This window comes from Enhydra lutris, unplaced genomic scaffold (assembly GCF_002288905.1).
Source record: "Enhydra lutris kenyoni isolate GAN:26980312 unplaced genomic scaffold, ASM228890v2 scaffoldscaffold22, whole genome shotgun sequence".
Lineage (NCBI taxonomy): Eukaryota > Metazoa > Chordata > Mammalia > Carnivora > Mustelidae > Enhydra > Enhydra lutris.
The window spans coordinates 40,952,473-40,976,460 of record NW_019154106.1 but is presented as its reverse complement, the minus strand read 5'-3'; the positions used below and the strand labels follow the sequence as shown (position 1 = coordinate 40,976,460).

Sequence of the window (23,988 nt, the reverse complement as noted above, 5' to 3'; positions counted from 1 at the left end):
TAGTAATGACAGATCTGCCCCTCACTGCCCATGTTCCTAAGCTCTCTTCTCTTCTGGCTTTCCACCATGGTTGAAAACAGTGCTCTGAAGGTAGGAAGAGAGTGAACATGAAGGAATCAGCAGACTACAGCAGCTGTGCTGTAATAGTTCTTTTTAAAAATTCCTCACTGTAGGTCTATTAGGCTGCATCCCATTTCACAGATGAAGAAACTAAGGCTTGGGGGTGAAGAGACTCTGCCAGGCTCCCGCAGTGGGCAGATGAGTGAAGGAGCCAGAGGTGGACTCTGGCATGCCTGTCTTCCTGCCCAGGACCTCAAAGGAGCTCCTTGCTGTAGGGCCATTTGCTTTTTGTGCCCTCCCCAGGCCAGGAATGACTGGAAATCCTGCCCTGGACGATGGTCTCAGGTTCCTCCACGTGAGTAATCAGCCCAGAGTGTCCTCCTTGGGACACTGGTTTGGGTGGGGGTGTCTATGATGGCAGCTGCGTTCCAATCCCGGAGCAACAAACATACTCTCTGGCCAGCAGCCCAGGACTCTTGTCCAAGGCCACCCTGTGAATTCGGGCCGGTCCTTTCCTCTAGTCTGAATCTCAGTAGCACCAGCTAAAATCAAGGGACTTGAACTTAATGAATTTTAAGGGCCTTTTCCTTAAGGTCAAGCCTCAACTTCAGGGCTGTGGATGGATTTAATGAGGCGGGGGGGGGGCGGGTGGTGGTGGAGGGGCAGGGAACCAGCAGAGGGCGCTCCCAGCAGCAGGGAGCCAAGGCTTTGGTCCATGGAGAGGATCCCACCCTAGCCAGTCACTGACAGAGGCCATGTTCACTTCTGATGATTAGTATCTGTTGCGGATAGTCCTATTTGTATGGTAAGCCCCCAGAAAGATCAATCCAAGAGCAGGATTTCAGCGTTCATATGTCATCTGGTTCAACCCTGTGTTCCAACACTCTGAAAACACTCATTCCGATCCCTCTCTCAACACCTCCTGAGACCCAGGTACAGAGTCCAGTGTACAAGGAGAAAACAGACCCTCACAAACGTGAAGGCACGATCACATCTCTTGTGAGGGTCTACTGCTATCTCCATTCGGTTAATGTCCACTCCTACCTGTAACACCTTGGAATGTAATTTTCCCTCCACTGGAAAAGCCCCCTTTCCCCTTCCCAGCATGGAGAACTCTTGAAGACCCTTTTAAGCTCTTGTTCCAATGTCCCCTCTTCCTTTCTCACCTCTCTGTTCAGAAATGATCTATTGATGCCTGTATCCCCAGCTCCCATGGAACATCTGTACACAAACCTGTGGACTGGGATTCCCACGCAACCCCCCCCTCCGCCACCCCCCGGATTGAGTGCTCGCTGTGTGCTGGAGACCATGCCAACTGCTAGGCACATTCTCCATCCTTCATCTCTCGCTGTAACCCCATCAACTAAACACAGTGCTCCTCCTCCTCCTACACATGCGGAGATTGGGACTTGGAGGGACTGAGTCATTGTTCAAGGTCACACAGTTGGTAAGTGGCAGAACCAGGCTTCCAGCTCAGTTTGCCTCAACCCCAGGCCCAGGCTTTATTTAAACCACGAAGTGTGCAGCTTCTGGCACGGACCCTCCTGTTTCCCATACCTATACTCGATCTGACACCTGGCAGATAGATTCAAGATGTATTTCTTCGAAAGATCAATTAAAAGCAGGTTAGAGACTGAGTATGAATAAATGGCTCATTAAAAACCAAAAAGCACAGGCTGTGGGATTGGGTAGCCTGAGTATGAACGAAGGATTCCCCCAGTGGCTGCCCAGTCTTGCATAAGATACTTGGATTCTCTATGCCTCAGCTTCCTTACCTGTGAAATGGAAAAAATCATCTAGACATCAAAGGATTCTTTTTTTTTTTTTTAAAGATTTTATTTATTTATCTGACAGAGATCACAAGTAGGCGGAGAGGCAGGCAGAGAGAAAGGAGGAAGCAGGCTCCCCACTGAGCAGAGAGCCCGATGTGGGGCTCGATCCCAGGACCCCGGGATCATGACCTGAGCCGAAGGCAGAGGCTTTAACCCACTGAGCCACCCAGGCGCCCCTGACATCAAAGGATTCTTAAGGATCTTAAGTGAGGGATGCTTGGGGGGCTCAGTCAGTAAGCGTCTGCCTTTGGCTCAGGTCATGATCCCAGGGCCCTGGGATCCCTGCTCTGCTGGAAGTCAGCCCCCCCCCCCCCCCCCCGCCCACCTCCTCGATCATGCACATATGCTTTCTCAAATAAAATCTTAAAAAACAAAAAAACAAAAAAACAACCCTGGAGTGCCTGGGTGGCTCAGTGGATTAAGCTTCTGCCTTTGGCTCAGGTCATGATCTCAGGGTCCTCGGATCAAGCCCCGCATCAGGCTCTCTGCTCAGTGGGAGCCTGCTTCCCCCTCTCTCTCTGCCTGCCTCTCTGCCTATTTGTGATCTCTCTCTCTTGTCAAATAAATAAGTAAAATCTTAAAAAAAAAAACAAACAAAAAACTAAAAACGTTAGCTGTTTGTCTTGTACACATACATTATTTTATATGTCAGGTGTTGCCTGTTTCTCAGTGAATATAGCTCTTCTTTCCCCACACAGATGAGGCCTATGGAGACTCTAGAATGAGTCTTATGATGTGCCGGTAAACTGGTTCTCAGAAACATAAATAAAAAATGGAAAAACCCTGATTAGTGGCACCTGCCGATTTCCATGGTGTAAATGGTCCCACCATTTACTGACTGACAAATGTGAGGGTCAGGCTGCCAGTCGTGGAGGAGATCAGGAGTTTTACTCCAACTCTCTGAGCCTGTTTCCTCATCTTTAACATCCCATTGTAGGGATGAGTAAACATCCAGCTCCTAGAGGAATGATGGAGAAGTTCAGGGCACAGAGTGCACTATGTACGAGTGAGCTCGCACAACAGTGGCGGACAGTTGTAATAACACTCCGTCTCAGGGCTGCTTGTCTGGCTCGGACACTGGCCCAGCCTCAGCACCTGGCCCTTCACCGAAGGCCCTGGCAGAGTCTCTGTCTTGGACTTCTTGGACTTCTAGGACTAAGGCCTTGTCCACTCTTGTAGCTCTCCCCAGTCCACATGCAACGAGCATTCTGACTTGGCCTATGTTGGTCACACACACAAACTGACCACAAATAGTTTCATGCGGCCGGTGTCTATGGGCCTCTAGTTTCAGCCCTCGGTGTCCCTGATGCCACCCCTTGGCCTGGACTACTGTGCCTCTGCTTTGCTCTAGATCATCCACAATGGTCCCTTTTGGCCTCTGCTCTGCCCTTCACGCTTATGAAACCTCTTCTCACAGGGCTTGTGTGTGCTTACAGAGTGGAGAGTTGGGGCTCAGAGCCACGGTTGCTCCCCCTGCAGCCAGGGAAGGTTCTAGCTCCTGCCTCTCCATCATGAAGTCTAGTCCTGGCCTGAGTCCCCACACTCTGCCTCTGATTTAACCCTTTGGTGCTAAGGCCTGGCCCAAGCAGTGCCAGCCCAGGCTGGGAAGACCCTGGCACTTTAGGATTTGGTGAAAGACTCAGACAAACTGAGTCAGAGGCAGAGACTGGGAGAGGCAAGGCAGAAGCTACCTTTGAAAACCTTGGTTGGGTCCGACGAGAGACAAGAGTATCAAATGGAATGGGAAGGAAAAAGAAAAAAAAACAACAACAGATGGGGCCAGGAATCAAAATTTAAAAGGGTCTGACCTCCTGTATTCAGATGTACTGTCAGCTGCGTGCCTCCGATATGCCCCATGCTTTCCAATGCCTTATCTAATTAGACCCTTGCAACAACTTGTAAAGAAGACATCATAAGCTCACTTAGTCTAGGAGCTAATAGGCACTTGGAAGGGTTAGAGCTTGGCAAGAGCACAGGTTAAGTGTCACTCTAGTCCTGCTCAGGTGACCCATGGAAAAGACAGGACACAACCTGGTCCTGAGCCAAGGATGGGCGGTCTTCTCCATGCCTCATGCTACTGTACAGCTGGAAACCTGGGGCCCAGGGCAGGTTGTCAACAGAGGTCCTCAGTTATGGGCACAATCCCTCAAAACATGACAGCTGACCATTCTGAGGTCACATACCTCAATGCAACTGTAGCACTCTGGGAAAAGGATGGATTTAGAGGCAGAGAGACCTGGTTGAAACACTGTGCTTTGCCACCTTCTCCCCGTGGAAACCCTGGTCGGTGTCTGGACCTCTCTGAACCTCAGTTTCTTCCTCTGGGCTGCAGGAGCAAGAGCTGCCTGCGACAGGGTTGTGGTATGGGCTGTGGAAGTGACTGCAGTAAAGAAGGTACCAGGCAACCTGAGGCAGACAGCTTCCTCCTGATGACAGCTGACCTGGCTCAAAGCTTCATTTCCTGGCTCCCTCGAAGTCAGCCCCACACTGGAGGTGCTCCTGTTCTTTGGACCAGGCAGAGCCGTCAGCTCCAAAGGTCTGTTTCCTTTTTCCTTGGGCTCTGTCAGGTGTTCCCGGAGCTAATGAGAACAACACAGGGCCTCCCCAGCAGATGTGGCTCTTCTCCCTCCTGGAGAGCCCTGGGCTGTTGCCAGGTTCCCCCATCAGACCCAGAGCCCTTGGGAAGATGGGTCAAAGAACTGGAAACGGGACATCACTGAATTCCCCGAATCCTCCTGCACCATGAACACTGCCCCACCTTCTAGCCACGCTCATTTTTGATTTGCAGCCTTTGTCTCTCCTGTTCCTCCTTCCTGCAGAGGACTCTCTGCTCCTCCTCTCTGAGCTGTGGCTTTGGGCCGGTCTGCCCTTGGGACCTCTGCCTCGGCACCATGCGTCCTCTAGGAAGCCTTAGTGGTGAGCCCAGGGCATGCTTACTGTCCCTCTGGCTGAATTATTCTCCCACCTTTTGACTTGTGACTTGGAATCTGGCAAAAGACTGCACCCCACCCGGGGCTGCTTCCTGGCTTTCTTGTTCATAATCTGGGCTTCTGTGAGCTGCCCAGGCTGAGAAGGGGTAAAGGATGGACCTCCTGCTATAAGGCCCATGACGGGGAGCCCAGTGCAGAGGAATGGGGATGGATAGCCAGACAATGTGCATCCAGCATTTTCCTGTACGCTCAGATTTGAAAAGAAGACAGGAAGGAGTGACTAAGTGGGAGAAAAAGAAGGAAGAAGTGAGTGAACAGAAGTGAAAGGGAAGAACAGCCGTATGAGACTCAGGAACAGGTCACAAGAGAACAGATCCCGGCTGCTTTGGATCATGCGTTAAGGCCCTCTGTGAATTGCCCCCTGATTATGTAACTCCCTGCCTTACTAGACTCCTCTTTGAAAGCATTTGGAACTTTACCTCCTCCAGGCAGCCTTCCCTGATCGACTTGGATCTCTTCCTTGGCTCGCTGAGCTGTACTACTTTGTACTCATTGATGCCATTTCCCATGATGCTAGGTCCTCTGGGGAAGGGCTGGGGGTCTCTGCTTCACTGGGGGTGAGTCTCATTCTCCATTTATCATCTGTAGTCAGAGATAATTTACACTGTCTCTTTTATTGGCTTCTGATGTGCACAGAGATCTTAGTGCACAGAGGGTGGGTGAGATTTATTTTGCATGGTTGGGTTTTTTTTTTTTTTTAAGATTTTTAAATTTATTTGTGAGAGAGAGCGAGAGAGCACATGCACATACAAGTGGGGGAATGGCAGGCAGAGGGAAAAGCAAGCTCCTTGCTGAGCAAGGAGCCTGATGCAGGACTTGATCCCAGGACCCTGAGATCATGACCTGAGCTGAAAGCAGATGCTTAACTGACTGAGCCACCCAGGAACCCCTGCACGGTCTCTTTAAATCCAGTTTGCCTCCAACACAATCTTGAGACAAGGCCTGTTATCTTATATTCTTATATGATTCTTTTCTGTCAGGCTCTGTTGGCCCCGAAACCCAGTGCCTGCCCTCAACCAGCATCCAGCTTAGTGCACAGAGTCAGAAATGGCCAAAATATGGAAAGAGCCCAGCTGTCCATTGACAGATGAGTGGATAAAGCAGACGTGGTACATATACACAATAGAATATTACGCATTCGTCAGAAAGAATGAGATCTTGCCATTTGTAACGAGGTGGATGGAACTAGAGGGTATTATGTGAAGCAAAATAAGTTAATCAATGAAAGACAATTATATGATCTCACTCATATGTGGAATTTAACACACATGCACAGGTGTGTTCCCGTGAACACGGGGGAAAGGAAGGGAAAGTAAAATAAGGTGAAAATTGACAGGGAGGCAAACACGAGAGACAATAAACTCTAGGAAACAAAAGAAGGGTTGCTGGAGGGGATGTTGGGGGGATGGGGTAACTGGGTGATGGGCATTAAGGAGGGCATGTGATGTAATGAGCACTGGGTGTTATACACAACTGATGAATCACTGAACTCTACCTGTGAAACTAATAAAAAAAAAAAAAAAACAAAGAATGTGCTAAATATCAACTCCCATCTTATGGGAGTGCCCAGGAGGACATGAGCGGAGTGGCTGGGAAGCTGCATGGAGAGATGACGAGCATCTCTGGGACAAGCAGGAGTCCAGCGGGCAATGGGGAGGGCATGCCAGGTAGAGGACAGCGCTGGGGCAAAGACTTGGAGACATGCAGGAGTAGGGGAGTGGGAGAAAGATGACATGTGGGTGCAGCTGGGTGCATGCCACGGGAGAGGGGACTCCCGTGGCATGGAGGCCTGCTTGGCAGCCGGCTAAGGCATCCACACTTGAACTTGAGGCTGCTTTTTCTTGGTGGCATGAAGGCGGGCCTTGCTAGTCTAGCTGGATATAAAAATCTGTGCCAGTGAGCTGGGGACACAACGGGGATGGATCCCCCAACTGCCTTATGCCCCAAATGACCCCAAATGATGATGCCATTCCTATGAAGATCAAGAGCAGACAAGACATCCACAAAAGTAGGACCGGGAACACCGGTTACCTTGGAGGGCAGGTCCCTCCTTCCTGGAGGTCACGGCTAAAGGTGAAGCTGGCAGTATTTACGGGATGGGGTCGGGAAGCCTTTCACAATGAAGAGTTCTCCCACTCAAAGGCCAAGAGGGTCCCTGGTAGGAAGCAGGGCTGCAGGCCATGGGCCTCACCTGGGGTTTAAGGAGCTGAGGAGACGGACTACATCTGGGTTTGGGGAAGATGGAGTTTTGGCCATGATGGAAGCCCACGAGGTCCGGGCACCAAAGTGGCACAGAAGGTGCACACGGGACCTCCACAGACACTCCTGGGCTTTGTGTTTGGTCAATTCTGGCCCTCTGTCCTGAAGCTGCTCGGGCCCAGGAGGAGCCCCGGATGTCCCTCTGTGGCACCCCTGGAGGGGCTAGAAGGAGGTCAGGCAAGGAAGCCAGAGGGAAAAGGAAATGGTCCCTGCAGGCCTCCCTGCTTTTGATAAGCACTGGGGGATGATGAATGAGCTTCTTCCTCTGATACGAGTCTCAGGGAGGCAGGGCACCCTTGGAGGTCAGAGTCCCTGGCATCAGGTCTGAAGACTGCTCCTGCTGCTGCTACAGAAAATCATTTTCTTGGGGCGCCTGGGTGGCTCAGTGGGTTAAGCCGCTGCCTTCGGCTCAGGTCATGATCTCAGGGTCCTGGGATCGAGTCCCGCATCGGGCTCTCTGCTCGGCAGGGAGCCTGCTTCCCTCTCTCTCTCTCTCTCTGCCTGCCTCTCTGTCTACTTGTGATCTCTCTCTGTCAAATAAATAAATAAAATCTTTAAAAAAAAAAAAAGAAAATCATTTTCTGACACCATGGGTGAAAGCAGAACACAGCTGACTAACACTAAAATGCCGGCCTCACCTCCTCCTGCAGGAAGCCTTCTCGGATCTCCACACTGTGCACATGTGTCTCCTGCGTTCCCGCAGCCCTCCGCCCAGCACCAGAGAATGTTATAGCCTAGGTCTGCATTCTGGCTCTGCCACTCCCCGCTGTGTGTTCTTGACAAGTTCCTCAAGCTCTCTGAGCCTGTACGCTGAGGACAATAAAAGCCTTCTGTACGGAACTGTCATGAGGGTCAGGTGAGATCATGTCATAAGCACCCAGAAGAAGTTAGTGCTTGTTTATTATTATTATTATTATTATTATTATTATTATCAGAACACACGTCAGGATGGAGCACTGTTGCTGGGTTACTCGACTGGCACCCCCAAGAGACATAAGCTCCTTGTGGGCAGGGGCCTTGTGGCCGTGTGGATTTCCTGGCACAGTCAATACTTGCATGCATGAATGAACTGTGTCCTTTAAGACCTCTCCGGAGAGCTTTCTTTTCCACCCCCAAGGTCTCTAAATCACAATAATTCTTCACACATGGAGGCTGGATTCACTTTCACTCTGTTCTCTCTTCTCTCCTCTCTATTAGCTCCAAAGCCATGAAAAAGCCACAAACTTCTTCTTCTTCTTTGTTTTTTTAAAGATTTTATTTATTTGAGAGAGAGAGAAAGCACAGGAGTTCAGGGGAAAGGGAGAGAGAATCTGGAGCAGACTCCGTGCTGAGCGCAGAGCACAATGAGGGGCTCGATCTCATGACTGTGAGATCACAACCTGAGCCGAAACCAAGAGTTGGCCACTTAAGTGCCATCCAAGTGCCCCGAGCATCTTTTTTTTTTTTTTTTTTAAACTAATGGCTTGTTCCCAGACTCCAAACTCCCAAGACTTCCTCCAGTGGCCTTTCTCATGCTGGGCCCACAAAAATCCTCTTAAAAGAAAACCCCAATGGTTTCTCACAAAGTTAAACACACAGTGACCCTATGATCCAGCAATTCCATTTCTAGGTCCAAAAAAACCGAAAGCAGGGGCTTAGATACATACATCAGTATTCACTGCAACAGAGTCCACAATAGCCCGAAGCCGGAAGCAAACCAAGATCTCCTCAGTGGATGAACAGATAAACCAAGTGCGGTCGTGCAGACAACAGAATATTACTCAGCCTTAAAAAGGAAGGAAATTCTGGCCCATGCTACAACCTGGAAGCATCCTGAGGACGCTGTGCTAAGGGAAGCAAGCCAGACACAAAAAAGGCAAAAACTGTATGATTGCACTTATGTGAGGGGCCCAGGACAGGTGAATTCATAGAGAAAGAAAGTGGAATACAGGCCACCAGAGGCAGGGTGGGAATGAGGGCTTATTGTTTAACGGATACAGAATTTCACTTTTGCACAATGAAGAGAGTTCTCTGGGTGGGGGATGGTGATGGTAGTGCAATATTAGGAAAATATTGCAAATGTACTTAAATGCCCCCGGAAATGTACACTTAGAAATGAATAACATAGCAAATTTCAGGTACTTCCCAATTTTAAAAAAGCACCCCCTACAGAACCAACGAAATGCTGGAGGGACCCCATCTCGAATCAGACAGAGTTGGGTACCACTCTGGCATATCCTCAGCACTCTTCTGCCTCTGGCCTCCTGATCCGAGATCTCCCTGTCCATCCCCTCCTTGGCTCTCGCTCTGGGGTCCCCTGTTCTCTTTCTATGCCAGTACCCAGGGCCACATCACTTATGTCCATGAAATCACCCTGCCCCTGTCCACAGTCACTCCTTTCCATCCCTTGGGCCCCTCTTTAACTCCTCCATGGCCCCATCATACCCTCTTGAGGTTGCTCAAAACGGAAGCCTCAAGAACCTGAGATAGAAAAGCTGTGGTTGAGGATGTTCACTACGGGATCCACCAACAAGGAAATGGTTAACCGAAATAGAGTAAAGCCACTGAGGATAAAAAAAGATCAGGATGGAACACAGAAGTCATGATAAAGTGTTAAGTGAAAAACGCAAGATACTAAAGCTAGGTGTGGACTGATTTCACCCGTTAAAAAAAATACAGACCTTTAGAGACAATCAAGAAATAGACTCTTGATACGGAGAACAAATTGATGGTTACCAGAGGGGAGGTAGGTGAGGGGAGGCAGATAGGGATTAAGGAGAGTCCTTAATTGTGATGAGCACCTGGTGATATAGGGAAGTGTTGCATCACTGTATGGTACACCTGAAATTAACATTACACTCTATGTTAACTAACTGAAATTTAAATAAAAAAAAAATAAACTGCAGGAAGAAAAAAAGATTTTCAGAAGAAAGAGAACAGGATGTTCAAGATCATGGTTTGTCTTACATTTGCTTTACAGTGCAGTCATGTTATTTTTTTTTTTTAAGATTTTATTTATTTATTTGACGGACAGAGATCACAAGTTGGCAGAGAGGCAGGCAGAGAGAGAGGAGGAAGCAGGCTCCCCGCCGAGCAGAGAGCCCGACGCGGGGCTCGATCCCAGGACCCCGAGATCATGACCCGAGCCGAAGGCAGAGGATTCAACCCACTGAGCCACCCAGGCGCCCCCGGTCATGTTATTTTTATAATGCAATTTATTTTTTGAGCCCAGGCAACACCCTTAGGTTGATGATGAAACATACAATCTCTGCGGCTGACTCCAGACACCCACAGGCTGCCCATTGCTGAAGTCCACAAGTTCCTCTGAGCGACTTCCAGAGAGTTCTGGGGCAGGGGAACATCTGACTTGAAGCCTCTCTAATGACTTCAACAAACCACCTCACCAAGCAAAGGAACAGCAATTTAGGGTCTTTCTTTGACCATCACACTGACCAGGAGATTTGGCCATGAACGGTTTAGCCCCTACATCAGTCCAAAGTTAGACATTCTCACCAAGATCCTTGCTCTCCAACAAATCTGCAAACTGTGGACTTTTCATACTTGAATGACAGCACATTCAAATCATCTGAGCTTTATCATTTTGATCCTACTACACCTTACTCTGTGGTAATATACTTAGTGGTTCATATAATTCCAAAGTATGCAGCTTCATACATAAATGGTCATTTCTAACATTCATGCATTCAACAACTATTTAGTGAGCTAGCACTGAGTATTGGGTTTGGCTTGCTAGTCACTAAGAATACAAGGAGAATAGGACTCTGGTTCTCTTGGGACTCCTTAACACTGTGATTTCTTATTCCTCAGGCCTATAAACACCTACATGATCTGGCCCTGCCCCTCTTTTCTACCTTTTTCCTTACCACCCTTCCTCTCTGCCCATCTCTTATAGCCACACTTGTTGCTCCCTGAAAACACCAAGGTATTCTTACCCCAGGGCCTTTGCACTGGTGGTCTCCTCTTCTTAGAATGCTCTTCTCCCTGATTTCCTCACTTCATTCAGGTCTTTGGTCAACTCTCACCTCCTCAAAGATAGTTCTGTTTAAAGGCAAATCTCTTCCTTCACTCTTCCCCCTCCCCACTCTGTTTTATTTTTCTCCAGAGCACTTCTCACCCCTTGAAATGTCATATCTCTGCTTATGTTTTATTTTCTGTCTCCCTTGGTAGAGCTTGGGCAGGAAGTTCATCTTTTTCAGCAATGTATCCCCAGAGCCCAGAACAACCTGGCACATAACAGATGTTTATATGTATCTGGAGATTGAATGAATGGATGAACAAACTGGCTCTTGACAGTTCGGGGTGCTCAGTGAGCCAGCTTTGCAGGAGTCATTACGGCGTCCTGTCAGACCCACAGCCCCCACTGGCAGGCTTCTCTATCCTCCCTCCTGTTGGGCTCTTTTTGTGAATGGCATCCTTAGAAACTCAGGCTCAAAACCCTTGCCACCACTTCTCATTCCCCCCTCCCTCTAGCACCCACATCCAAACCCCTGCCCATTTCGGTGACACTCTGGCCTCCTGCATCAACTCCTTTCTGTCTTCATTCTTACAACCACCCCCACTCCTTATCTCTCACTTAGACACTGTCATTGTGTCTTACCTGGGCCCCCTGCCAGTGGGTCCTCCCCTCCAATCTGTTCTCCACATGGCAGCCAGGATGAGATTCCTATTGGCCAGGCTGGATCAGGTCTCTCTTCTACTCAGAAACTAAAGACCAGTCTCTTAGCTTGGCATTCAATGCTCCCAGAAACTGCCTCCACCTTCCTACCCAGTCTTCCTTCTTACAACTCCTCTGTTATCCTTTCTGCTCCAGTTGGAATGAAACACTTCCCAGTTTCTACACATGCCCGAGAAGGCCCCGCTGCCTGTTTTCTGTTCATGCTCCCTCTAACACTTGAAATAATGCCCTTTCTTTCTTCTAGTGTACTAATCACGTAGACCCAATTCATATGCTACACAGCTTCTCCAAGAAGCGACTCCTGATTTTCCAGAAGAATAAAATCCATCCTTCTTCTCAACTCTTTCCCAAAGGTCATCTGTATCTCTTTTAGGGCAGGTGTTGGGAAAAGACAGGCGATATGACAAGGAAGGGTTCAGAATCTGGATTCAGATGATCTGAGCTCGAGGCACAGCTCTCTGGCTGAGACTTTTAAATTATGCACCCTTAGATAAGTTCGACTCCGAGTCTTAGCTTCCCCATTTGTAAAATGGGAATGATAACACTGTGGCTATCATGGGTGTGTTTAGAGAATTAAATGTAAGCGACAGTGTAAGAAAAGCTTTGACACTATATCAATTACTAAATTCCATCACAATTAGCTGAGAAACAACAGATGAAGAGAAGCGTTCCTTGTCCCAGGGAGGTTTCATGGATGTCTTATGCCAGCTGAGCCCTAAGTCAGGTGGGGAAGGGAATTTTGGGGAGAGAGGGATTCTGGGGCCCTAAAATCCCATGTCTTTGGGCAATGGAAGAGGGAAGACGTGGAGGGTATACCCACAAAGCCTGGGCTCTAACGGTATTAATAGTTACCTATTCCGGAGCTCCTTCTATGCCCCAGGCACTGTGCTAAGTACCCTACATAAATTATCTCACCTCATTGTATTCCCTCACAGAGTAATAGAAGAGGAAAAGCAGGCCCACAGTAGTTATATAAATAAGTGCTCCCCTTCCCCCCACCCTTTTCCCTGGTTCAGCCCTGAAAGGTACCCTGCAAATTTTCAATCCCATAATCTTATCTTTCAGATGGAGAATCTCAGACCCAGAGAGGTTATGAGCATTCATTGAAGCTGTCCAGCCAGCGAGGAGGAGGCTGGGCCTAGAACCCAGATCTCTCCACTTTCAGAGTGGGAGCCACCGCTCCACAGAAAGCCAAGGGGCACCACGCATTAGGAAGTCTACGTAAATGGCGCTTCTGGAGTGCAATGCCATTTCTGGGGCCTACAGCCTGAGTGGTCGTCCCTGAAGTTAGAACATCTAGTCACCTTGCCAGGCTGCTCACCCCACTCAAGAAGGAAGCTCTTGAGACAAGAGCCTCAGGCCCCTACAGACTGAACACTGCCCTCCTTGCCAACTATGTTGTCTACGTCTTGAGTCTCCTCAAGAGTGACTGACTTCTTCCACTCACCACCCAGCTTGTACTCCTTCCATACCTCTCGGGGCACCCTGTCTGCACCAGGCATCGGGCTCAGCTCTGGGGACACCCAGCTGCCCTTGAGGGAGCCTTGCCCTGAGCTACCACCTGAGCCTGATGAAGCTGTAACTCAAGCTTCCCCAGCAGCTTTGTCAGCAACATCAAGAGGCCATACTCAACAGACATCAAGGAGGAAGGGGCAGCCGGATGTGAAGGATTTGGGGGACCTCCACAAAGGGATGACACAAGGGGCCTGGGTATAAGATGCAGGCCATTAAGAAGGAGGGGAGCGTGACTGGGAAGCCGTATAGTCAGGTCAAGGTGAGGGAAGGGGTTGACTCTTGAATGCCACAGCAACTGGTCCAACTGAGGACACAGACTCAATGACTTCTGGGAGAGCCCAACATCCTAGAATCTGATCTCCTGCCCAGAGCTGCTTCATTCTTGCCAATCAAATCCCCAAACCTGGAGTGCTTGCTTGCATAAGAGAGCTCTCCTTTGAGGCTGACTGAAGCAAACTAAAGGCCACCCTTTTCCCCCCACGGTAAGGATGGTAGCAAATGAAAGGCACCTGCCGCTCCAAGTGGGGGCAGGGCTGGAATTACAAAGACTTTGCTGGTACACTCAGATGAATTTTGGGGTTTCAGTGGCTATAGAATTGAATCATGTAGGAGAAAAATGAATAGGAAAGCCATAGACCCTAAATTCTAAGGCACGCTTTGTCACTAACTCTGGTGACCTTGGTCAAGCCACCTCACTGGACCTCAGTTTCCCCATTTGTACAGTGAGGGGGTTAGGTGAGTTCCAAGGGCTCATCTGGTTCTGACCCTCTAAGCCACGTGATCCTTGGTCAGGTAAGCCCCTCAGGGCTCTGATCAGGACAATCTCCGGATTTTGCAGGAGTCTGGGCCTCATCTAGGAAAAAGGGGCATGCTGGGGGAGGGGAACGCGCTGGGCTCTTATTTTGAGGGTGGGTGGGTAGCCGGTGGTTTAAGCTACACTGTCGGTCCGGGGGAGGCGAAGCGAAGGGAAGGCTGGGAGTTCGTTTTACAGGCCAGCAGGCTAGCGGCGATCTCCTGCCTCCCTCCGGAGCTTCAGACCCCGGAGAGGCGATGCAGCCAAGAGCCGCGCACCAGCCTCGGTCGCGGAGGCGCTCGGACCCGGGACCACCGCCTCCATCCTTCCCCAGAACCGTGCACGAGCTTCGTGGGGAGTGGCTGCCGCTCTCTACCCGGTACCCAGCGCCGAGCCCCCTCCCCGGCCGGATCCCCCTCCCCCAGTCCGGGGGCGCAGGAAGCCCCATGGGGGCGTGGCGGTGGCGGGCTCTGGCTTCTCGGCCCTGGGGGTTGGAGGAGGTCTCACTCGCCGGGCGGCTCCCGGAGGGACCCCGCGCCTTCCACCTCCCCGCTCCCCACACAAAGGCGCCCACAGAGGCGCCGCACTTACCGGCCAGAGCGGGCTCCGGGTGCCGGCGAGCGGGCGGGCGGGCAGGCTGGCGGGAGGATGTGCGCGCGCGAGTGTGCGTGTGTCTGCGTGTGTTCCTGTGTGTGTCTGCGCGAGTGTGTGTGTGTGACGGGGGCCGCGCCGAGCTCTGTGCGTCTGCGTGTGCGGGGGCGTCCGTCCGTCGGTCTGTCCGCCCGGCGCTCCGTCCCGCGCTCCGTGCGCGCTCCCTTGCCCGGCCGCCCCACTAAATGCGCTTGGGCTGCGGAGTCGCGGGCGCAGCCGCCGGGTCTGCTCGGCACCCCCCGGCCCCGGCTCCGCCCCGCCCCCGGGCGGCCTGGCGCCGCTCCCCGGGAATTGCGCAGGGCCCGCGGGGCTGGCGGGCGGGGCGTGGGAGCTCCGGCAGCGCCTAGGGGCCCGAGTGGGGCCGGATCCCCGAGCCTTAGTCCCTGACCCTGCTCTCAGGCGCCCCCTCCCCCTACTCTGCGCGGAGTCCCCGCGCGCGCCGCCCCCGCGCGGAGGTTGCCTGGACAGCGAGGGCGGGGGAGCGGGAGAACCGCATGCATTTCATTCATGATTTTCTCTTCACGGGAGCCCCGGGCCCGGGCTGCGCCTATACGGCGACCGCCAGAGGGACCCCAGCGGGGCTATGCGCTCCGAACCCAGTGCGGGACGTACAGGCAGACAGATAGGGTAAAGGAGAGCAAGACAAAGGGGTCAGTCCTGGGGGCGGAGGGGGGGGGACCGGAGGGTGCCTGGAGAGGGTGCTGTGCCGCTCCCCGATGTTGCCCGCAAGATGCCAACATCTGCACGGAGTGGTTGCATACCCGGGCGCACACAGTGCCGGGTGCCCAGGACCTGCTCCAGGGCTCGCATGAGGCACCCGCCTTCCCACTCTTTTTTCTTCAGTTTCTGGGGAGCAAGACCTCGCTCCGCCGGGTCTCTCCGGCCTGATGCTCGCGGTGGGGCCCGCACCTGTCTTGGTTTTCTTCTGGGCACCAGGGGCCGGGACGTGCAAGGAGCTGCCCATGGCCCCACAATCTCACATTTTCCCAGGCTGGCACCCCGCTAGTTAGAGGTTCCTCATATTCCTGATTGGCGGGGGAGGGGGGAGCTTTTTGAGGTATCAGGCTGCACACAGAGCAGAGATCCTAAGCTCCATTTTTACATGGGGTAACCGAGGCGAGACACCACACAGCTATCACCCTTGTTCCAGCCACTATCCTCTTTCACTCGGAATTCTGCTATAGCCACCAGATTGGTCTTCCTGCTTCCAGCCTTGGCCCCTGCGTTGATTCGCCACACAGCAGTAAGAGATCCTTTTAAAACGTAAGTCTTCAATCCTACAATGGCTCTTCATTTTAGGCAAGTGAAAGCTAAAGCCCCTTAACAGGCTGCAAGGCCTCTCCTGAGCTGGCTCCCTTTGAAGTCTCTGACCTCACTTCCTACCGCTCTATTCGCAGTGGTCTCTTTTAACGCACCGCCAACATGGCAGCTACCATGTGGCCTCAGAACCTTTGCACCGCTCTGCCTGGAAACTGGCCCCAGAGAGTCACACGTCTTGCTCCTTTACATCTTAAATGTGTCACCTCAAAGAGGTCTTCTGTGACCATCCTATTTTAAATTGGAAGCCCACTCTTCCTATTTTCTTCGTGGTAGTCATGACCTTTTTGTGTGTCTCCTGTGGCTCATTGGCCTTTCACTGTCAGCTCTCACCTCAGTCTGTGGCATTCCAGTCCCCCAGGCTCCCCAACATTTTGTTCTCTAAACAAACTATATTTTTCCGGTTTCTATCCTTCGTTCATCCAGTGCTTTCAGCCTGGAAAGCCACGCCCCTCTGTTTTTCCTTGTTTGTAAGGTCCAGTTCAAATACATCCTTCTCCATAGGGCTTTCACTCATATCCCACCTGGGTACTAAGTACTCATTCCTTTCTGTCTGCTATGATAGCAGTATCTTTTTTTCTTTCTTTCTTTCTTTCTTTCTTTCTTTCTTTCTTTCTTTCTTCTTTTCTTCTAAGTGCACTATAAACTCCTGGGCTAGGGATGGGTCTCTTATCTCTCTCCAGTTCCCAGCACGGAGGGACCATCATTACATGCTTGTGGATTAAGGGCAGTGATTTGGAAGGACTGGATCTTGATTAGTCTTTTTTCCCCCTAGGAGAGGCACAGAGCCCAGCTAGGTCTTTTCATTATCCTCAGGTAGTTGTCTGTGGATCCAGTGTCAGATAATCAGGTCGTGCAGCTTGGTCTGTTCGGAAGCGTGGGTAGACATGTCAGTTACTGCTCAAGGACACTCCCTCCCTGAGAGCATCATCTCTTGTCCTTCAGCATAAGGTTGATTTTCCCTAATGGCATCAGTGTAACAATAGCAGCGACCATAAATGAACATTGAGTATGCTCCAGGCACTGTTTCATGTATTTTCAATACATCGCTCTATTCATCTTCATGATAACTTTGGGAGGCAGGCATTTTGATATTCTCATTTTCAGAATAGAAACCAGAAGGGAAAAGTGACTCATGTTTAAGGTCCTGCAGTTGATATGTGAGGGGTGTGTGTTTCAAATTCAGATCTAGCTAAATCCAAAGCCTGAGTTCATAAGGGGTGCCTTACCAGCAAAGGCCCTGGAGGCTGATGGAGGGGAGGGGAGGGGAGGGAAGGAGGAGGGCTCAGAGAGATTCGGCAAGGTCAGCCTGGCCCAGATTCTTTTGGAAGCCAGCTCAGGGAATCACAGAGGCTTGGCACTCCAGCAGGTCTGGGGACTTGCTGGCTTCTGTCAGGGATGCCTGTGATGTCCTATGGGGAAGGTGAGTTGTCACCCTTTGTGAAGACAATACCGGAAGGCCAGGACTGCCTCACAGACATTCCCAGCTGTGTGCTCTGGGTTCCAAACCCAGCCCTAGCTGTCAGATGTGATGTACAATGTCCATCTCCAGGGGTTACAGTAAGGATCTGTGATGACATACATGGTAAGATACCTGTGTGATACATACCTGTGCGACTGGACCTACAATGTAGTAGTGGCTCAAAAAATGATCTGTTTCCTTTGCTTCTCATAGGGCATTGCTGTCCCATAGGGATAGAGCTAAACTAGTCTTCTTACCCCTTTTCTGCCCTGTACATCCTCTTATTAAAGAGTTTTAGATTCCCATTGTCCGGTAAATGTTACCATGGGGTGCAGTTAAGGAAGGAAAGTCCAACTTTTATGAAGGGCTTTAAAAACAAGCTAACCATGTTGCTTCCCTCTATTCTCCCCTTTCATCTGCATGGGTACTGTTATTACCAGTGAGGAAGCTGAGGCCCAGTACTGTGACCATGGCTTCCCGTTGGCCACAGTACTCTCTAATGAATGGCAGGAATGAGATTCTGACCGGTGTCTGACTCAGTGCGCTGAGCAGCACCCATCTGTTTACCTCGTCAGCATGCAGAGTGAGCCCACCAATTTCCTTTCTCTTCTCTGATGGGGAAGAAGGAGAATTCTGTGAGTCCCATGGCAATGGAGTCATCCTTTGGGGGTCGGGAGGGGTTAGGCTTACTGGGCCATTTCATGTGACTCACGTAGCCTCTTTTGAGGAAGGGAGGAAGAGGGGTTTGGGAAAGAAGAGAGAAAGGGGGGGAGAGAAAGAGGGCCTGACTAACCAGAGAGCAACTTGCTGGTGGTTTTTGATGGGCTTTTAGAGATTAGAGTCGATATTTCTTGCTTTTGGTCTCACTTGGAATTCACGCTACTGATAATGAAATGTTTTGCTTCAGTGAAAATGTTCCCCTATCCAGATTTTATTTATTTACTTACTTATTTATAACCCACCCCAATCCACAAAGGATTTGAGGTAGCTTACCACAGGAGCAGAAACCATAAAACAATGTTAAAATATCAATAAGAATAGAGAATCAGGACCAAGAAAGATATAAATAAACTTTGAGAGACAAGACCAAAGCTTGATAATTACAGCTGATTTTTATTGAGTTCTTCCTGAATGCAAAGGAATTTTGTATACATCACTTTATTTAATCCATAAAAAGATCCCTGTGAGGTAGGTGCTATTATTTTCTTCCTTTTGAGGCATAGAGAACTGAGGACCAGAGAGATGAACTATGATGCCCAAAGTCACATAACTGATGAGCCATAGCACCAATATTTGGTTTGACTTTGGAACTCGTGCCCTTCACCGCTGTCCCGCCCTGCCTCCCCAATAGAAAAAAGACTACAAATATGCAGACCACAGAGGCCTCCAGGGCACTGGGCTTGAGCCTCAAATTCAGTTCTGATCATCTCGGATGGCAAAAAGAAAGGGAAATAGCACATGGAACTAATGCCCTCACACCGTACAAGTCTTTGCTCAAGGTCACTTCCTCAATGAGGCCCACCCTGACCACTCTTCTTAATAGTGGAGCTTGCCTCTGCCTCCTCCCTCCTGCTGCCCAGTTCCCCTTTACCTTTTCCTTTACGATGGCACATTTTACCTTCTAACATACTAGGTAATATACAAGCTATATTGTACATTTGTTGTAACATAAAGCACTCTTCAATATATTCTTTATTAATACATTTATTTGTAAATTTTAAATTAACTTATGTGGCTAATAGGGTCACTGTTTCAGTGTCCATCTTCTTTCGGTAGAATACAGGTTCCACACGAGCAGACATTGTCATCTGTTTGGATCACTGATGTATCCCAAGTGTCACAATGCCTGGTGTGTAGTAGGTACTCAATAAATTTTTGTTGCATGCTTGAATGATTATTTCAGCGAGGAAGAAACAGACCAATACGTCTAAAGTGGCAAAGTAGGTCACCTTTTTTTTTTTTTTTTTTTTGCTAGTTTACATTATCTTCCCCTCCTTCCTCCTTTCTTTTCTTCTTTGTTTTTCTCCTGTTCATTTCCATAAAGAATTTGAGGCAGCTCTAACACTTAGCTCTCAGAGCACAGTTTTGGGAGGATTTTTCTGATGTTAGACCCTTAGGGTCCCTGTGGCCAATGACCTTAGTCTCATTGTTATAGGAAATGTATAAATGGGTTTCATGAAGCCAATTTTGGTGAGGTCTCTCAACAAAAGCTGGGCATCATCCTACACCTAAATTGGCAAAGGTAATTCATTTAGGGGTCGAGGAATAATGTCCCAATATCTTTCCCAAGGACTTGGGATTTGGAGCAGGTGCTGTGGGATGGAGATGGGAAAATGAAAAACAGAGCATTTATGTGAAATAATTGACTTAAAAGGAGAGGACATCTTTGTGTTCCTAAAAGCTCACCTCCGGAGTCGTATTTCCTGGCTGCAAGCCTAAAGAGTGAAAAGCCAAGGACATTAACAAGGTTTGTCAGAGGAGACGCTGAGCTGGGGTGGATGCGGCCTGGGGGTGTGATGTGATCTTTCTCTAGGAGCTGGCTTCATATCCGGGCCAAGCCTCTGAGAGCCGCAGACACCAGCCTGTCAACTCAAGGTGAAGGCCAAGGGCACCTGGCTGCCAATCCCAGGGAGAAACATCTGAAGCACCATCTCAGGAGGAGTGAGAGTTGGAACTTTGATCACTCCTCTAGGATCTTATGAAGCAGATTTGTTCAAAAACAAATATTTTATAGAGGGCCTCCTTTGAGTTGGTCCCTATTCCAGAAGCTGGGTACATATTAGAGAACAAGACGGTCATCGTCCCTGCTCTCATGGAACTTACATTCTAGGGGGGACACACTGCCAATGAACCAGGTTAAAATAATGAATAAAAAGATAATTTCATACAGGGATAAGTGCAGCAAAGGAAAAGAAAAGAGAACGGGGCGATGGAGCATGAAGGTAGAGGGAGGATGTTTCTGACTGGGTGATCAGGAGGAGATAACATCTGAGCAGAACTTTGAGTTAGAAGAAAATGGCTGCGCAGAGTAGGGAAGAGCTTTGTAGGCAGAAGTTTCTCTTCTAGGCACAGCAGAAAGGCCAGGGACAGATGAGGTGGGAGAGGAGGCTGGGGGAGTTTGCGTTTTATTCTGGTGTGCTAGGAAGTGACAGAAAGTTTCTCTGTGGGGAGAGTGATGGGGCTTGACTCCGAATCTGGAATCGGAGAGAGTAGCAGCAGCAGAGAAGCACTGAGAATCCCAGCCCTCTGCTCCCAGAGGGCCCCTGGAAGACCTCCCATCCCGTGCTTCCCAAGTTGGTTGCATCTCAGAATCACTAGGGAGAACTATTTTAAAAATATAGATTCCCAGGCCCCCCCCCCCCCCAGAAAGTCTGACTCAGTAGGATTGGGCGAGGCTCTATCTTAAGATGCTGCCACTGATCAGCTGGGAACAAGTAGCCGGCCAAGGCCCCCCACTTTAGGGGGAGTACATGGAGGTACAAGAAGGAGAAATGCCTTGTCTGAGGCCCCACAGGGTGTCTGCTGACCCTGGAGCACTGAGGGCCAGGGGTGTCTGGCAAAAAGCCACAGGAGTGACTATTGGCTAACATAGGCAAAGGGGAATTTATTGGAAGGCAGTGGGGGTAGCTCATGGTTGGAAGGGAAGGCTGAAGAACCATGCCTGGAAAGGTGAGAGTCGGGCTTGTAAGTTTCCAGGGTTGGGACATCTCCATTGTCCCATCCACGTGTCCCCCATAGAGATGCACGAGCACCTAACTTGGCTTTCTTCATTCCTACCACTCAAGACTCCAAGTTCTGGGAGAGCCAGAGAGTGATTGGCTGGGTTCTGGTTGTAGACTCCCCCCACTGGCTAAGGGAGGACACACCCTGATTGATAGTCCTATTCAGACTTCACTCAAAACTTCTTCCAAAAGGAAACCAGGGGTCTGTTACCAAAAGAGCAGTCACAAATGTGCACTACACGTGGAACCTCACAGGGTCGTAAAGATCACTAATCACTAGCATCATTCCCGTCATTATAGTAACACTTACTCACTTACCACGTACTATCCGAAGCATGGTACATATATGAGCTAATTTAACTCACACTTTAAGGCTATGAGGCAGGTACTGAAGTAGGTGCTGAGCTGGGAAACTGAAGCACAGAGAAGGTAGGTAGCAACTAATGTCTAGATTCTGCTTTTAAAGGCTCCAATGGTCATTTACACCTGTTGCCTAATAGGCTTCTCATTTTTAACTTGTGAGGGTAGGCATTTTTAGAGTGGAGAAAGTGAAAGTGAATATGCTGTAAGATCTAGTTAGTAAGTAGGGGAGTCCTTGGACTCATACATTCACTCATTCATTCATCCACTCACCCACCCATCGTCCGTCTGTCCGTCCATCCATCCATCCATCCATCCATTCACTCGCTTATTCATTCATCAAGCAGCAAGCAGCTGTCAGGTTCTGGGAATGCACTGGTTAATAAGCTGCAGTTTCTTCTTTCCAGGAGTTCTCCAACCCCAGGTGGAGTGTTTGGGGCAGTGGTGAGAGAAGAGTCTAGAATGTGAGGCTGGCTCAGGAAAAATAAAAACAAAAACAAAACCAAGGGCCTCTTGTTAAAGGGTTTGGATTTTGTCTTGAGGGCAACCGCAGAAGGATTTGAAGCTGGGAATATGTGTCTTATGCAGACAACTCTGACTGCAGTATGAGGAATGGACTAGAGGGTAAGAATGAAGGTAGGGAGACAGTTGTGGGGTAAGTGGGGTGAGAAAGCATGGCTGCCCGGATTAGGATGTTGGCACTGGAGATGGAAGGACGTGAACAGAGTTGACAGATTAAAAAGTGGAATTGACAGGACTTGCTGGTTGGCTGAGGCTGGGGGGTGAGGGTGGGTTTGAGGATGAGGCCAGGGTTTCTGGCTTGGGCAGCTGGGTGAGTTGTGGTGCCCTATACTGTGGGTGAGGTCCAGCTGAGGAACCGTTTGGGTGTGGGAGAGGATAGCTCGGTTTTGGACATGCGATGTTTGAAGTTTCAGTATGACAGCGACAGGGAGGGATAGAGAAGTTTGTAGATCTTTTGCCTCCAGACCCTGTGATCTTCCCAGAATGCCTTGCTAATGTGAGAATCTCCATCTGTGAAGAACACTCAGAAACTGAGACTGTCAGATAAACTTTGGAGATCCCCTACTTCATTGCCCTGGCATTTCACATAAGAAAACAGAGGCCAGAGAAACGTGGTTCCTGGAAGATCCCATAGCAAGGGGATGGTTGAACTAAAACCAGAAGGGCTTCCAGGAAGGCCCATATGCTATCCTTCCACAGGACCCTAGTCCAGAGGGCACGTACCAGACACTTCACAGCGGAAGCCAGACTCCAGAAGGGTTCTGTTTGGCCTGCAACTAGTTCAAACTAGTTGTCACTGTTAAGAAAAGATTAGAACATTTCAGGGGCGCCTGGGTGGCTCAGTCGTTTAGCATCTGCCTTCAGCTCAGGTCATGATCCCGGGGTCCTGGGATCCAGCCCCACATTGGGCTCCCTGTGCCGCAGGAAGCCTGCTTCTCCCTCTCCCACTTCCTCTGCTGTGTTCCCTCTCTTGATGTGTCTCTCTCTGTCAAATAAATAAATAAAATCTTAAAAAAAAAAGAAAAGATTAGGACATTTCAAGTACAAATCCATATTTTAAAAAAAATTACAAGATCTGGCAACCTCAGGCTCCCATGCCTACATGACAGTGACCAATGACGCTGGGGAGCAGCTGCTCCCTTGAAGCAGGACGTGTCCAGTTTGTCACAGTCCCCACTCTTTTCCCCATCACTGAGGGCATGTGCTATTTGCCACTTGTCAACAGGCCTGCTCTGTTGTTTTTCTTAAAGGGTGAAGTCACATATTTTTGGTATCATAACTAAAATATCTCTTATCTGTCCCCAGCTTGCTTCATAGCCCTGGCTTCTGAAAGCATTTGAGTGATGACCCTACCCCTTCCCCTCTGTGAACCACACATTCCTCTTCTATAAAGCGAGGCATTTGAATATGCTTCCGGGGGGGCCCCCCCTCCAAGGTGCACTTCAGAAAAGAGATCTGCTATTGGCAATGTGTGATTGTTCTGCAGACGGTTTTTGAGGGATTGCTCACCCTTGACTCTTTTGTTCTTGAATTATGATTTATCTAAGCCCTTGGAAGAAAAATGCCTTTTGTTTTGGGAGTTTATCCTTCATCTTTCGATTTTGAAAAAAATGAGTACTTCAAACAATGCAGCATCGCTGCAGTGGCTAGGAAGAGAGCAGCGCTGGAGGCTGCCTGGAGACAAAGGCAGCAGAAAACTCTTCTCTCTCTTTCTCTTCCCTTCCCACCCCTTCCCATCCTTACCCCTTCCGTCCTTTCTCTTCCTTTCCCTTCCCCTCCCCTCCCTTCCCTTCTTCTCCCTTCTCCTTCCCTCCCTTTCTTTCTCTTCCC

The 23,988-nt window shown here is 49.7% G+C and overlaps 1 protein-coding gene across 1 annotated transcript in view; it reads right to left on the bottom strand.

The window, feature by feature from the left end:
- LOC111149763 (protein tyrosine phosphatase, non-receptor type 5) overlaps positions 1-14,748 on the bottom strand; it is a 53,498-nt gene extending 38,750 nt beyond the window's left edge. The window contains exon 1 of the mRNA XM_022507021.1: positions 14,716-14,748. The gene's annotated coding sequence lies outside the window, so the exon portion shown is untranslated. The remainder of the gene's footprint in view (positions 1-14,715) is intronic.
- Between the last annotated feature and the right edge of the window lie 9,240 nt (positions 14,749-23,988).